We start from the raw sequence: 13515 nt of genomic DNA on the forward strand, positions 1-13515 counted from the left end.
AACCCATAACAGCTTAACTATCACAAAAGTTTATCTGGGATCAAGGTCTGCACATCAACTTGTCACTTTACTTAAGTGTTCAAAAACAATTTTCAAAATATTTAGTTATTACCGGTAAATGTGCACAAATGAAAATGATATCGAAAAAAAATCAACATTTGCTCATTGCAGCTTTGCCTTGTTTCAATTTCTCTTTCATAGAGATTTAAAAGTCTGTCTAGTCTTGCCATTTTATCCGTGTGCATCTGTTCCATTTTCTCATTGAATTCCTTGTTATGCCTCTCTAATACTTCCATTACGTCTGAACGCCCTTTTACTGTACTTTTCTTCCTTCTGGGTTGCTCTGTAGACGTGTTTTCTTTTGGCCCTTGTGTCTCCGCTTTCTTTTCCAATGTGTCTAAAGTGATCGTTGGTTTTGTGCTTTCTTTAGTGCCATACATTTCATCAAATTGTTCTTTCTGCCTAAAATGTTTCCTTTCAGTTCCAGTTGGTGCATCAATAATTTCTTTCCAGCGTTTTTTATACTATAATACTTGTTCATTGCTTGATTTGGGGAAACAGTGCACTGTAGTGTTTCATTCAGTTGAGCACTAATGTCTTTCCACAAGGCAGTATGGTTTTTGCATTTTAAAAACTTGTCATTCTTATCATGCCTCAGATTTACCAATATATCTTCTTCTTCTGCCTTCCAAATGTGTGTGCTGGAGCTATTTTCACTACATGTAATAGGGGATTCAGATCTAGACGATGCCTCTGATGGTGCCTCTGATGGTGGTGAAGTGAATGACGATGGTGGCGAAGAGACAGGTGATGTTGAATGCTAGTCATCTGACCCCTTAGGGCTGGATGGTGAACATGATGTTACTTGATTCAAAAGGCTCTGTATAACCAAGCTTTTGACCGATGGATCTGAAGGGAAAAAAGTTGATGTTAAATGCAGAATGTTTTCTATGGCTGCGAAGAAAATGTCACTGAACTTGATCTATTACAGAACAATTATTGTAATAAGAGGCCAACATGACACTATTACTGCTTAAAATCTAACCTTTTAGATTTATTGTTATTTATATACCAAGTCATTTCATGTACCTGTTTCCTTTGAGAGTAACATGTTGCAAACTTCTCTCTGACATTGTATCCTCCTTTCACTTCCGTCGCTGTTCGTCAAGATGAGAGTTCTCAAATCTGTAGACATTCTAATCTGAAATACAAGAAAATTGTGTTCATTCTATGTAAAAAAAAAAAAAAACTTTAAAAAGTTTGCATACAGTAAACACCAGTTACATGTATATCATTTTAAAATGTAAATGCACACCTTGCTTTATTTCACACTTCTCACATATAGTGTCTGATAATTCCTTAGTTAGAATCAGTTCCAGCTGTGCATGGAAGCAGTCTTTACAATATGGACACCGCAAATAAATCCTGATAGAAAAGAAAGATATATGAATTTTATAATTACTTAGCATTATGAAAAAAAACACACTTAAGTTACTTTATCAATTATCTTGTAAAAGATTACTGCAAATTTACTCCCAAGCTTCTTCCAAATAAGAGTTTTTCAATGAAAATTCACCTCAATCTTTACATGCACAAATCCATGTATATCCTACCTGTAATTACCATCAAAAAATATTTAAGTCTTCTTAGACTTTTCCTGAGACTCGAGGGAATGTAGAGGTGCTTTTCTTTTGCAGATATAACAAGTCCAGTGGTATCTGCGCTCTTCAATTCCATCTGCCATCTAAAAGTACAAGTGAAAAATAACTCATAAAATTAATGTATAACTGTACAAGGTATACTTCAGGCACCTGATTTTTTTTATCGATAACAGCTGAATAAGTCGGCCAATAAGGCCAAAGATAAAAATTCTACACCTTTTAAAAATTAATGTATTAAGTAGAATTTTCGATCTATGGTTTTACCGAGCGACCAATTGATCAAAATTGAGGACTGGCCTAGGACCAATTTTACACAAGCACCAGTTCCCACCACAAGATTAATAATATTCTATTTTTTATGAAAGACGTCAATAAATAATCGATTTCTATCACTAAAAAGGAAGCACGTGTTATACACACATATCAAACCCAAAATTTACCACTTCAAATTTAAGATTTAGCATATTGTATCGATGTTTTAAACTCAAAAATTTTAAGTATCACCTTTCTCCGCCATCTTTAAACCAGCGTGACCAGAGCCTTCCCGATGGTTAAACTGCGGTTTCATTTTCCAGCGACCAAAGTGAGTTCGATCTTAATTTAGTCGAACTACGGTGACCGTGGTTTGTGATCGAACTCACTCTCTGTAAAGGCTGCATAAAGGGGGCGGGGCCTAATTTATACGGGAAAAGTTTACTGTGACATCACACAAATATAGCAATTCCTCACAATAACAGAAAATGAAATAATTTGCGATTCTAAACTGCATAAGAGTAATGAACTACATCAAAACTTACCACTGCATTCATTTTTGTCGCTAGTTAAATCCCACACAGCAAGATATAAACAAGTCACTGATCGCAATGCACTTGTCGACATGACGTCATCATGGTAAAATGTGTAGTGAGAGGCGGATCAAGTAATTTTTTCACAGTGAAAAATGCATTTTATTATTAAACAGAATATTATTTGCAAATCTTAGGTAGACCATTAATACAAATCTGAAACGTTTGTTGAGTGTCATTATTTAAGAACTATCGAGAGAATGTATTGAATTAATTCTACCGTGTTTCTGTCTACAGGGTGTGCATGTTTCACGCCGAGGTGCCTCATTAAATCGCCTTTTCGCAAGGGCATACACTTAATAGATCTTGACCATTTTTTGAATATACATAAAGGACATATTCCTTAACTTGAAAAGTGCTGTTGCTTTCCTGAAATCGAGAGCATTACTTAATTAATACATAAAATACTTGATAAAGGTCACAGATATTTCGACATAAGCCAGATAACTTGAAATTTAAACTATTAAAATGCGAATTCTATTTAAAGCAGCAGCACTTTCCATAAACTACAAGTTATGTAGAAACAATTTATTACTTAAATTTTTAATTTTAAGTAGGGTATGACCTTGCGATATTGAAATTTGTTTGTGACCTACATACAGTACACATTATATGCATTTATCACGTGACTGTCAAATAACGTGACCAAATCAAATTCAGTACAGAGCGAGGAATACAATGTTATTTCAAATAATATTAAAAGTCATGTGATAATATAGTACCTTTACAAAAATAATTCAGTTTAAAAAGGTATGTATTTATGCACGTTTATATTCTGTTGATTTCTTCGAAGTACGCCTTAACACTGTTGCGTAACAATTTGTTTCGCAGATCTCTCGGCGCCAGGTTTACCTAGTTGTTCAATTTCCTGAAGTGTTGGCTCAGTGCCTTCATTTTTTTTTTTTCTCTCTTCTTGGTCTCATTGTCATCCTCTGTGACTTTTACAAGAAATGTCTTGCTTATTGGAGGCCTAGGGAAATTGAATCGACATGTCGTTGAGTTTTTCTTGCAGAACTTTGTGTGATTTACTGTGAACCTGTACAGCGTTCACAATATCATGGAGTTCGGGATCTCTTTTCTCATTTGGCATGGAACATGATATACAGTTATCAACAAAACTACAAATTTCTTTCTCTGTGTTTTCGTTTAACTTTGGCGCATTTCTGACCCCCAACATATAATGGATATCTGGACATCTGTCCGGTAGAAGATGTCCACTACTTCTTCGACTGGTTTTCAAGAAGATAATTAAATCTGTGAACGTCTTTTTTTTTTTAATAACCTGGAACACATCACAGGATTTTCTTTTATAAGCCGATTTTTTTTTACCCATTCAATATCTTAAGGTAATCTTGAGTCATTCGTTTCTTAATGCATTGATTGTTTCATCCCATATTGGTTCACCTGCGGAAAATGTAATAAACCATGTCGGTATTCCTCACTGCCGAATCATGGCATACAGATCTTTCACTGTTCTTTGCAAATAAGGAGGCGATCCTCGTAGTGATTGTAAGAAAAAGAAACCAGCATCTTATTCTAGAATTAATTCAATTTTCTGTAAATCACAGTCATTAGTAAGCATGGACGCCGTTATTTTCCCTTTATCATCGGTGTGTTCTTTTCCTTTTTAGAAGGCTAATGATACGTTTGATTGAATATTTGACTTGTAAGTCATGAATTGAGCAAAGAAGATGAACTGGTTATCACTTACAAATCTCTTGTAGGCGCAAAATAAGCGGGCATTACAGTATTTTGTAGGCGATATTTTTATAGGTCAGTATCCAAAGTAAGGTTTGGAAAGGACATTGCATTCTGCCCCTTTCTCTGGAACACAGGATGAAAAGCCAGGTTTCCCAAATGTGGAAACCAGATGGAAACATATGGGAATCGTGACATCAGTAGTTTCCATATAATTTCCTTTTTACGGAACCCTAAAATCCGACATGGAAACGATCAACCTGTGGTTTCATCCATGTTTCCCAGATCGGGAAACTGAAAGTAAACATTACCAATTTCTACCCAGTTTCCATTCTAGGAAACTTTCAAGTTGTGGTTAACACTTATTTCCCCAATGACAGCCATTTTGGAATCCTTATCATGTATTTTGATTTGACTCTAATTTACCCTGAATAGAAATGTCAGTGTAATCCTGCATAAGAAAATTGATCATGTGGCCGTAAACTCAAATAAATTGTAAATTGAATTACACATTTTACTCTAAGTAAACCGCATATAAATGCATGAATTGGAATAGAAAAGTACATTTTTTTTTATAAATATCAATTGCCATGTAAACTGATAAGATAAAATTCTATCATTGCGCTGACCCTTGTGATCGCGGGCACCCCTCCACACGTGCCACAGGATATCTGCTATGGTGTTTGTGTATTTTTAGCTCCCCTGAGCTGAAAGCTCAAGTGAGCTTTTCTGATCACCCGTTGTCTGTGTGTCTGTCAGTCTGTAAACTTTTCAACTTCTTCTCAAGAACCACCGGGCCAATTTTAACCAAAATTGGTACAAAGCATCCACTTCCCACAGTGGATCCGAACCCGCGAAGTAAGGATCAGCTCTATACTCCGCAACTCTAGAGCAGACGCTCTAACCACTGCGCCACGCGCGCAACCTCTAAAAGGTAATCCATCACTGATCGAATAACAGTTTGACCTTCCCTTCCAGGCAGTATCCATGATACCTGTATATAAATAAATCAGTTAAAACAAAAAAATACATACTCCATCAGCGGGAAAATTACTGCTGCTTGATATTAACACAAACTAAAGTTATGGCTTAATATTCTTCCTTATTATTCCAACATCAGAAATGTTGCACCTCAAAAGAGTTGACAATTGGCACACTGTATCTCTCACTATTAAAAACAATATCATAACTCTGAAGGAGATAATAACACATGCATTTCAATCAGGTTACGGATATGCAAAAGTAATTCAAAAGGAGCGGTCACATTACCGCACCCGATACAGTTATAATCTTAAAATGTTATGCCCCCGAGAAGTATTTCAATGTTTCACAGATATAAATGTAATGCATTTGCAGCTACAATCTAATTAAAATTAGATGTTCCGAATCCGCTACCGCTTCTCAAACATCTAACAACATCCCATTCGGGGTCACGTCAGAACGACCTTCCGATTACCCAATGAAATCGCCGTCGTCGAAATCTTGGCTTATAGTTCGGATGCGTTTCTTTTTTTACTGCCAAACCTAAACGCCCGAGGGGTTTCGTAGTAAACAAAATATGCATGGTAAAGACCGTGCTATATATGAATGTGACGTGCGGGATATATAGTAGTTTGTGCATTTTCGTTTGCGTTATTCAGGTAAGAATGCCAGATTGGCGGACTATACATTCAATTTATACCAAAATTACTTTAATTCAACGTAAGACAGTCTACAGAGCATCAATAATATAGAGATGTAGCCGTGGAACTAATTTTAGAATTGAATACAGAAGGTTGAATCTGATTGGCCAAAATTTTTATGCTTATTCATAATCGAAAGGTCGCTCTGACGTGACCCCGAATGGGATGTTGTTAGATGTTTGAGAAGCGGTAGCGGATTCGGAACATCTAATTTTAATTAGATTGTTGCAGCTATAGCAGCTTCATTGCTCAAAAAACAAAAATCCAATTACATTGAAATATAAAACACTTGATAATACAAAATAGATTGCTACACACATATAAGCAAGAAAGGCTGCCACATATTTCTGTATGGCATCTTCTTAATGCTGCTGACTCGGGTCTTTGTGCAGAATAGATCATTACATCTCCGAGACCAGTGAATGTATCATCAAAACGCTGATGAAATTAAAATATTTTTCTCAATTTGTATCTTTTCACATATGTCGGTATTTAATTTTTTAAGATATTAGATTTTTGCCTACTCAGAAATAATTCTTGGTGGTGTTGGATAGAATTAAGAAAATTGAATGAATCTAATTTTAACTACAGTTAACTGCTTAATACAGAGACTGACTTTTTGACATCAATGCAAGTATAATTCTTTGTACCATAAAGATGGTACATGAAACACCTAGCCCTTCACGAAGGTATTAAACATCTGGCAACTCTTCAACCTTTACCTTATGACTGGTTGTCTAATTTGCATATGTGGGAACAGTCTGTGTTCTTGCTAGCGGTTCTGGCCAAGCATTCTAAATGGAACACTGGGAGAATTTCGGGTCCATTTGCTGTATTATCCAGCTATGCACACTCTATGAAATAATAATGACATTATTAGACGTTTAATAACTTGCATTTATTCATGTGCTTAAATGAATCTCACCATATGGCATGCCTAAACAAAGAGTGTGCTAAACTTTCAAGCATCGGCGATGAGTAATTGCTGAGAAAACTGCGACCAAAATTTGTTACGGACAGACAGACGGACACACACACAGACAGACAAACAGACACAAGGGTAAAACAGTATACCCCCTCTCCTTCGGAGCGGGGGTATAATTAAATGCCGATGTACAAGAAATCGTGCAAGTTATTGAATTTTAATTCAAACCAGCACATAAATGATGGTACACAGGGTCAGGGTATATGATTTTTACCTGGAGAAGTTTAAGTAACACATAAAATTAGGTTCTTCATTATCTGCACATATAAATATACTTTATAAAAATTATGTTAAATCTTGTTTGGTAGCTATTGCGTACAATTTACTTAAATTTGTTACTCTTCCGGATCCAGTTGCACTACCGTTAAATAAATTAACTCCCAGTTAGTGCCGTAAGTAGCCGTTAAATTTGTTACATAACTGTCAGTGAAAATTTTGTTGTTCAAAAGTTTCTTTAAAATGAATTGGCTAATTCAAGTTTAATTGATGTCTTATTAACGCTCTGTTAAAATTGTTCTGCACTCGCGCGTTACCCGCTCCTACGGCAAAGTAAAATGGCTGCAAGTGTAAAGGCCGAAAGAAGTACAAACTGGTCCTTGGCCGAAATAACTGTGTTAGTCGAGGAGAAGGAAGAAATTTTTAAAGCCCTGTTCCTACGATTGCCTTCCTAAAGTCTTTATTTTGGGTCTGTATGAGAGTTGTAAGGATGTTCACAAGATCTAAAAGGGGTTTTGACTTCAAATTTATTGCCTGATTCAAGATATGATTGACAGACTTAAAATTGTTTTATTTTTTTTAGTCCACGCGTTTTCTACTAATCCAGTACATAATGGGTTGTTCACTTTATCCTTCAAATTTTTGAAAGTATCGTAGAAATTTGCCTGACAACTCTCTAGATGCGTCTTCTATGTCATCGTCGAAGCAGATGTTATCGTCAGCATTGACAAGTCCGTCACTTTCATAAATCATATATTGACTAATGACCTTCTCAACGCAGTCACCAATCAGCTTTTGCTTTGTATTTTGATAAATATGACGCTTGCAGAGTAAATGGGTAGCTTCGGGAAAAGCTGAGATAACTGCATGGACAAGGGCTTATTCTTCCTCTGACCCAAAAACACGATTTGATTGGTTTGTCCCTACTAATTTTGTTCGTCGATGGTTGAAGAAATTGCTGTGCGATTCAAAATCATTGTTGTCGTGTATAAATAATGTCCCTAGAAAAATTGGGGCATCCATCGGAAAATGTGACTTAAAAAAGACGTATTTATTGCACTTAAGAGCTTCCAAAAATGTAGGCCACTGGTAATAATAAAAACGGGAAAAGCCTAAGTATATATTAATATATAACTGAAAAAAAGTAAGGGATATCTAATTCTACACTGATGCCCCCCCCCCCCCCCCAAAAAAGACTACAATGGATAAAGCTACATTTTAAATAAAAATTTACTAAGCCTTACATGCTAAAGAAAACGAACACGAAGTTCGTGTGAAGCGATCCTTTCAGTTCCTGACCTTAGCAGAGTGAATGTAAATTTCATGAGTAGCTATATTTATATGCAGTTTAAGCCAAAAATATACTAGCAATAAAAGCCTAACCTGACTGGCCAGGACTAAGTCACTTAGCGAATAAAATAACAGAACACAGATTACGTTTGTGATGAATTACTTAAAGCGACAGTACGGCTGCAAAATGTGTGCTTTTTCATCCAAATTTACCCAATATGTCATTAAGAAATAAGGTATAAAGTTGATGTAATCAGTTTGAGAAACAGAAATATTCTCTACTCAAACAAAATTAACGTAATGAGAATCTGCCGGAAAATCAAGGGTCGTACGAACTGGAGCAGTCTTAGATCTGTTTATTTCTAAAACGGCACGTGCCTACACTGTAGAGTTTACAGTTATAGTAAATATTAGGTGAAAGCAATTTCCAAAAACACAAATTATCATAACTTTCTGATAAAATAATCCAAAATAATAATCGTAAAGATTTTAGTCTGCATTCAGAATTTAACAGAATTAAAGTACAATTGTTTACGTTTGTGTATTGGGGTCCGAGAAAGGAAAAACCAACTAATCATACGTTATCGCGCAAATGTCAAACAAAATATTTTTCTGTACAGTTAAAAAAAAATTAGCATTTCAAATGGCAACAATGTTTATGAGTCAAAGATGTATTTTTTATGTTGAGTTTACACTATTTTTTTTTCTTTGAAAGCGACGGCAAAATGAGAAATGATAACAAGTATCAACAAACCTGTCGAATAGAACCTTCGAGAGCCCTGCGTGAGTGTCGCCGAGTTCCCGTTTCTTCCTTATCCATGCAGCGATTTTATTAATCCCCAAACTAAATTTCAGTTAGGAAAGTTGCTTTTTCAAGTTCTATTTTCAGTTTCTTTTTCTTTTTGGTTGACTTTGTCAATGTAGCAGGCCTACCGGGATTCCCTCTCTAACCATGCCGTTTTGTTTATGAAAACTACGCATGCGTGCATAGCATGGAATGTGGAACCCCGAACACGTTGCGATGTATATATTTACGTCCCATAAATAACTTTTAATTTTAATGAAATAATCCAAATTATTTAATTGTAAAAGTTGTAATTTTCTGAAAGTTCATACGTTTCTGAGTAGTAAAAAAATTCCAAATCTTGTCGGAAAATTTTATCTAGTCAGTTTTTTGATGAGATGCGCCGTACTGTCACTTTAAAGAAGTGAAAGGTAAACATCTGTATTTGAAAATATTTACCTTTGCACTATTATGAAATAACTCTGGAAGTAAATACATGTATAATAGAAATAATGTTAAGCTTTAGAAGTAAAAATCTTACATCTTAAGACATGAAAACATAAAAGATGTCACATTATTAGAGTTAAGAATTCATATTAAAATTCGGACAGGAAGTAAGTTACGTAGATAGTTTAATCGACGAATAAGGTTTAAACCAATATTGTGTTTCTCTCCGCTATAGCCGCAACAGGTAAACACAGTGACACAAAACATCAACATGCGCACAAATCTAGCGCCTCGTTCTCTGTACCAGAAAATGTGCTAGTCTAGCCGTTTCTTATAGGTACCGATGGAATTCGACTCATAGGCAAAAATATCCGGTTTCGAAAGCCACCACACTATGAACGTATCTTGTGAGAGAACAATGTACCTAGAAAATGGACGGAGTATAATAAACCCACTAAGACATTAACATACTCAAGTACATGAATAGATAAAGCATCTGGCAGGTCTCTGTTACTTTTGCTCTTGTGTCTAAGAGTAGATGCAAAGTGCATCTGTCCAAAATTCAAAAGATTCTTTTTTCTAGGTTAGAACAACCCCTCTATCATGTGTGACTAACAGATGAAAGTCACAAGATTCAAAAGCTGAAGAGGTTTAAGGATATAGAGATGGTTTCTTGTTGTTTGTTGTTTAACGTCCCTCTCGAGAATTTTTCACTCACATGGAGACGCCACCACTTTCCGGTGGCTGCAAATTTTGATCTTTACTTACGGCCATTGAGCAGTGAGGGATCTTTTTCGTGCCAGCACCTACTGCGACACGGGACCTCGGTTTATACGGTCTCATCCGATGGACCGGTCTCCACGTCCCACAGTGGGATTCGAACCCGCGACGTGAGGATCAATTCTGCGACTCTAAAGCAGACGCTCTAACACTGCACCATGCGGGCGACTGGGAACGAGATGAGGATTCTTGCATATTCTTTAAAAGAAAGGTTTAACAAAACTCTGAACTTCTATGGAGTTTCCATCAGCATGAATGCCGCTAAATAATAGTATCCAAACTGACCATATAAACAACATTCGTTATAAAATAAAAGGAAATACTTAAGGGCTACTAAGATTTATCTTTCCTCTTTTTTCCCATATCACAACCATTCTCATGCTTTTGTCTTCCATATTTCTCCTGTTTGTTCACAACTGTGAATGTGGCTTCTAAATACCAAGTTTTGGCCTTAGCCAGAAGTGTAGACGGTGGTCAGTGTACATCAGAAGATGTCTGCGACCAGAAGTGTAGACATCAACATGTCTGAAGTCTGGCAACTGCTGCTCCATAAAGCCTGTGTCAAGAAATTTACAAAAAAATAAGTTTCAAAGGTATAGTTTAATATTAAATTTAAAAGCATTTTTTCTGCATTTACTGGATAAGTTTATTACATATGTACAAAAAGAACCTTGCTTATAAGATATGACATTGTAGTTACCTCCAAATTTAAATCCACTGTATTTTGTGGCCTCAGGTTCTGTCTTACCCCGTTAAAACCTGTTCACAATGCTTGTTATGTTGGCTGGCTTTGGATGGCTGGCGAGGGGAGCATCAACATCTGCAGCTGAATTCATGACGTTCTCTACAATGCAGGGTGCAGACTCAGCAGTATGTCTTTTTCTTCATCTACAGTACAGAAGTTTATGGATAATAATAAAAGTAATATTAATGGAAATGGAATGCTGCCATTGAATAGTCTGACGACAATTTCAATACTGGCAAATAGCACGAAAACTATTCCATGGTAGACGCCTTTCCGAGAAAAGGGATGCACAAATATTTAATTTCTTGGAAGTTACTCACTCTATTGGAAGTTTATTTAATAAACTGTTGATCTTTGGTGCATAAGCATCATTAATAGCTTTCATTCGTTTATTATATCTGAAGGAAATGTCTTTTTTCTTCGGTTAGAGTACGTGCAGCAAAAGTTCTTTTCTTCTTTCCTTCGGATTACAAGGCAAGGGTCATACAATTCGATACGCATTCTTCTTTAGTTTTTTTTTCCATTTCCAGTTTGTTTTGAAAAATACTTAAAAATTCATCATATTTCTCTTCTAGATTGAACTTTCGAAATGTTTTGACGAAATGTATCCTTTTCTATTAATAACTTAAAACATATCCCTTTTAAAATATTGTACCTGAAGGTCTATGACACCAAAAGTAATAGCATCAAAGTATTCAAAATCTATGAGAACGGTAAAGTATGTGCCATATTTCTTTCGTAAATTGTCTGCTCTTTTTTGCTTTTTTTTTTTTTAACCTTCTTGGCATAGAGATTGCGTGTTGTCTCGTCTTTGATTCAGACCTGTTTACTCTTACGATTTCGCCGTATTTTGTATGGATTTTGAGTCCAAAGTACGTCTCACGTTTTGCTATTATGAAAATACGGAGATCGGAAATAAAGAAGTAAGTTTATTAATTTATTCATTGTATACTCTTTAATCAAAAGAACATGTATACATTAAGTAAATTTTAATGAATCTTGTTCTGTTCCTCCAGTATCTTGTCAACTTTGCACAGGGGAATTAAATTTGAGGCTGATAATACTGTAAGCTAGACATAATGGGAATTATTATACCTCCAATTAGAATGAAAGAATTTGACTGGTTGACGAGAAAACATTAAAATTAGCTTGTGACCAATTTTCGTGCTACATGACCATTAATGACTTGGTTGTTGCATGTGTATGAGGTATTGACCGGTCATTAATATTATTGACCGCTGAACCTGACTTGTGCAGGAAATACAAATAAATATATGACCACTTCGTTTTTTCTTCACGTTTACTGTACCGTTTTTAGATAAAGACTATAACTGTAAGTTATTCGTGAGAAATAAGATATAGACTATAAAATTGTGTACTACGTCACTTCCCATGTGTAATTTGTCGTCTGTATACAAAAACAGGGACGTTAAACAACAAAAACGATGGCTGCCGAATCGAGGTTTGCAATTCTGACAAATGAGGAACTACAAGCAATTCTAGAAAACCGTGATAGTTCCAACACAAAGCAATGTATATAATCAGCGAAATAAGTGTTCATTACAAACTGCACTGAAAAAGGACCGATTGTGAACAACATACTGCAAAAACAGAAGATGAAATTCTGATAAGATGGTGAACTGTTTAGTAGATCTTCGAAGATCAGCATCAGGTTTGGTTTGCAGAGATTTTTCCAAAAAATAAATATGACATTATTAATGACCCAGATTTTCGTCTATCGAACGAAATGTTCAAGGCAGATTTGACAAACATCAAACAAACTGGAAAGGGAACCACTCAACACAAGGATATAATCAGCGATGCTGACATAGCAACATTGTATAGTAGCGGCGTCCTAAACAGATTGCAATATAAAGTTTTTCCTCAATGCGATGTTCTATACATGTAGAAGAGGAAGGGAAAAATCTGAGAAGTATGAAAAACAACTGACTTTGTTTTGAGAACAGATGGCCAAGGAAGGAGATATTTTCTTAATGTCGCTCAGTATAACCAAAAATCACAGAGGAAGTAACGTGAATGACTATGATGCATCTTCATTAAGAATATATGAAATACCAGGTAATATATTTCTTGGAATTAAATGTAAAAACAAGATGTGTTTGTGAAACACTATGCCCCCGACGGTAACACAATTCTGGAGTGGGACGTAGACCACAGTGCAATAGTTATGGCCAATGTTAAAGTTTTTCAAATGTAGGTCAAAGGTCACAGTTGAGGTCACATGATCAAAAATTTCTGTACCAATGGAAAGGTCTTGTCATAATGAACACTCATGTCAAATATTAAAGCCTTACTCTTGACAGCGAAATAGTTATGGGCTAGATTGAAATTGACAACAAACAGACAGACAGGACAAAAACA

General features: G+C 35.7%; 1 pseudogene; it reads right to left on the reverse strand.

Moving 5' to 3' along the window:
* Positions 1–73: 73 nt before the first annotated feature.
* On the reverse strand, positions 74–11224 carry LOC133199797 (uncharacterized; annotated as a pseudogene).
* Positions 11225–13515: the final 2291 nt, after the last annotated feature.

This window comes from Saccostrea echinata, unplaced genomic scaffold (assembly GCF_033153115.1).
Source record: "Saccostrea echinata isolate AGI-Se365-2 ecotype Australia unplaced genomic scaffold, CSIRO_AGI_Sech_v1 ptg000036l, whole genome shotgun sequence".
Lineage (NCBI taxonomy): Eukaryota > Metazoa > Mollusca > Bivalvia > Ostreida > Ostreidae > Saccostrea > Saccostrea echinata.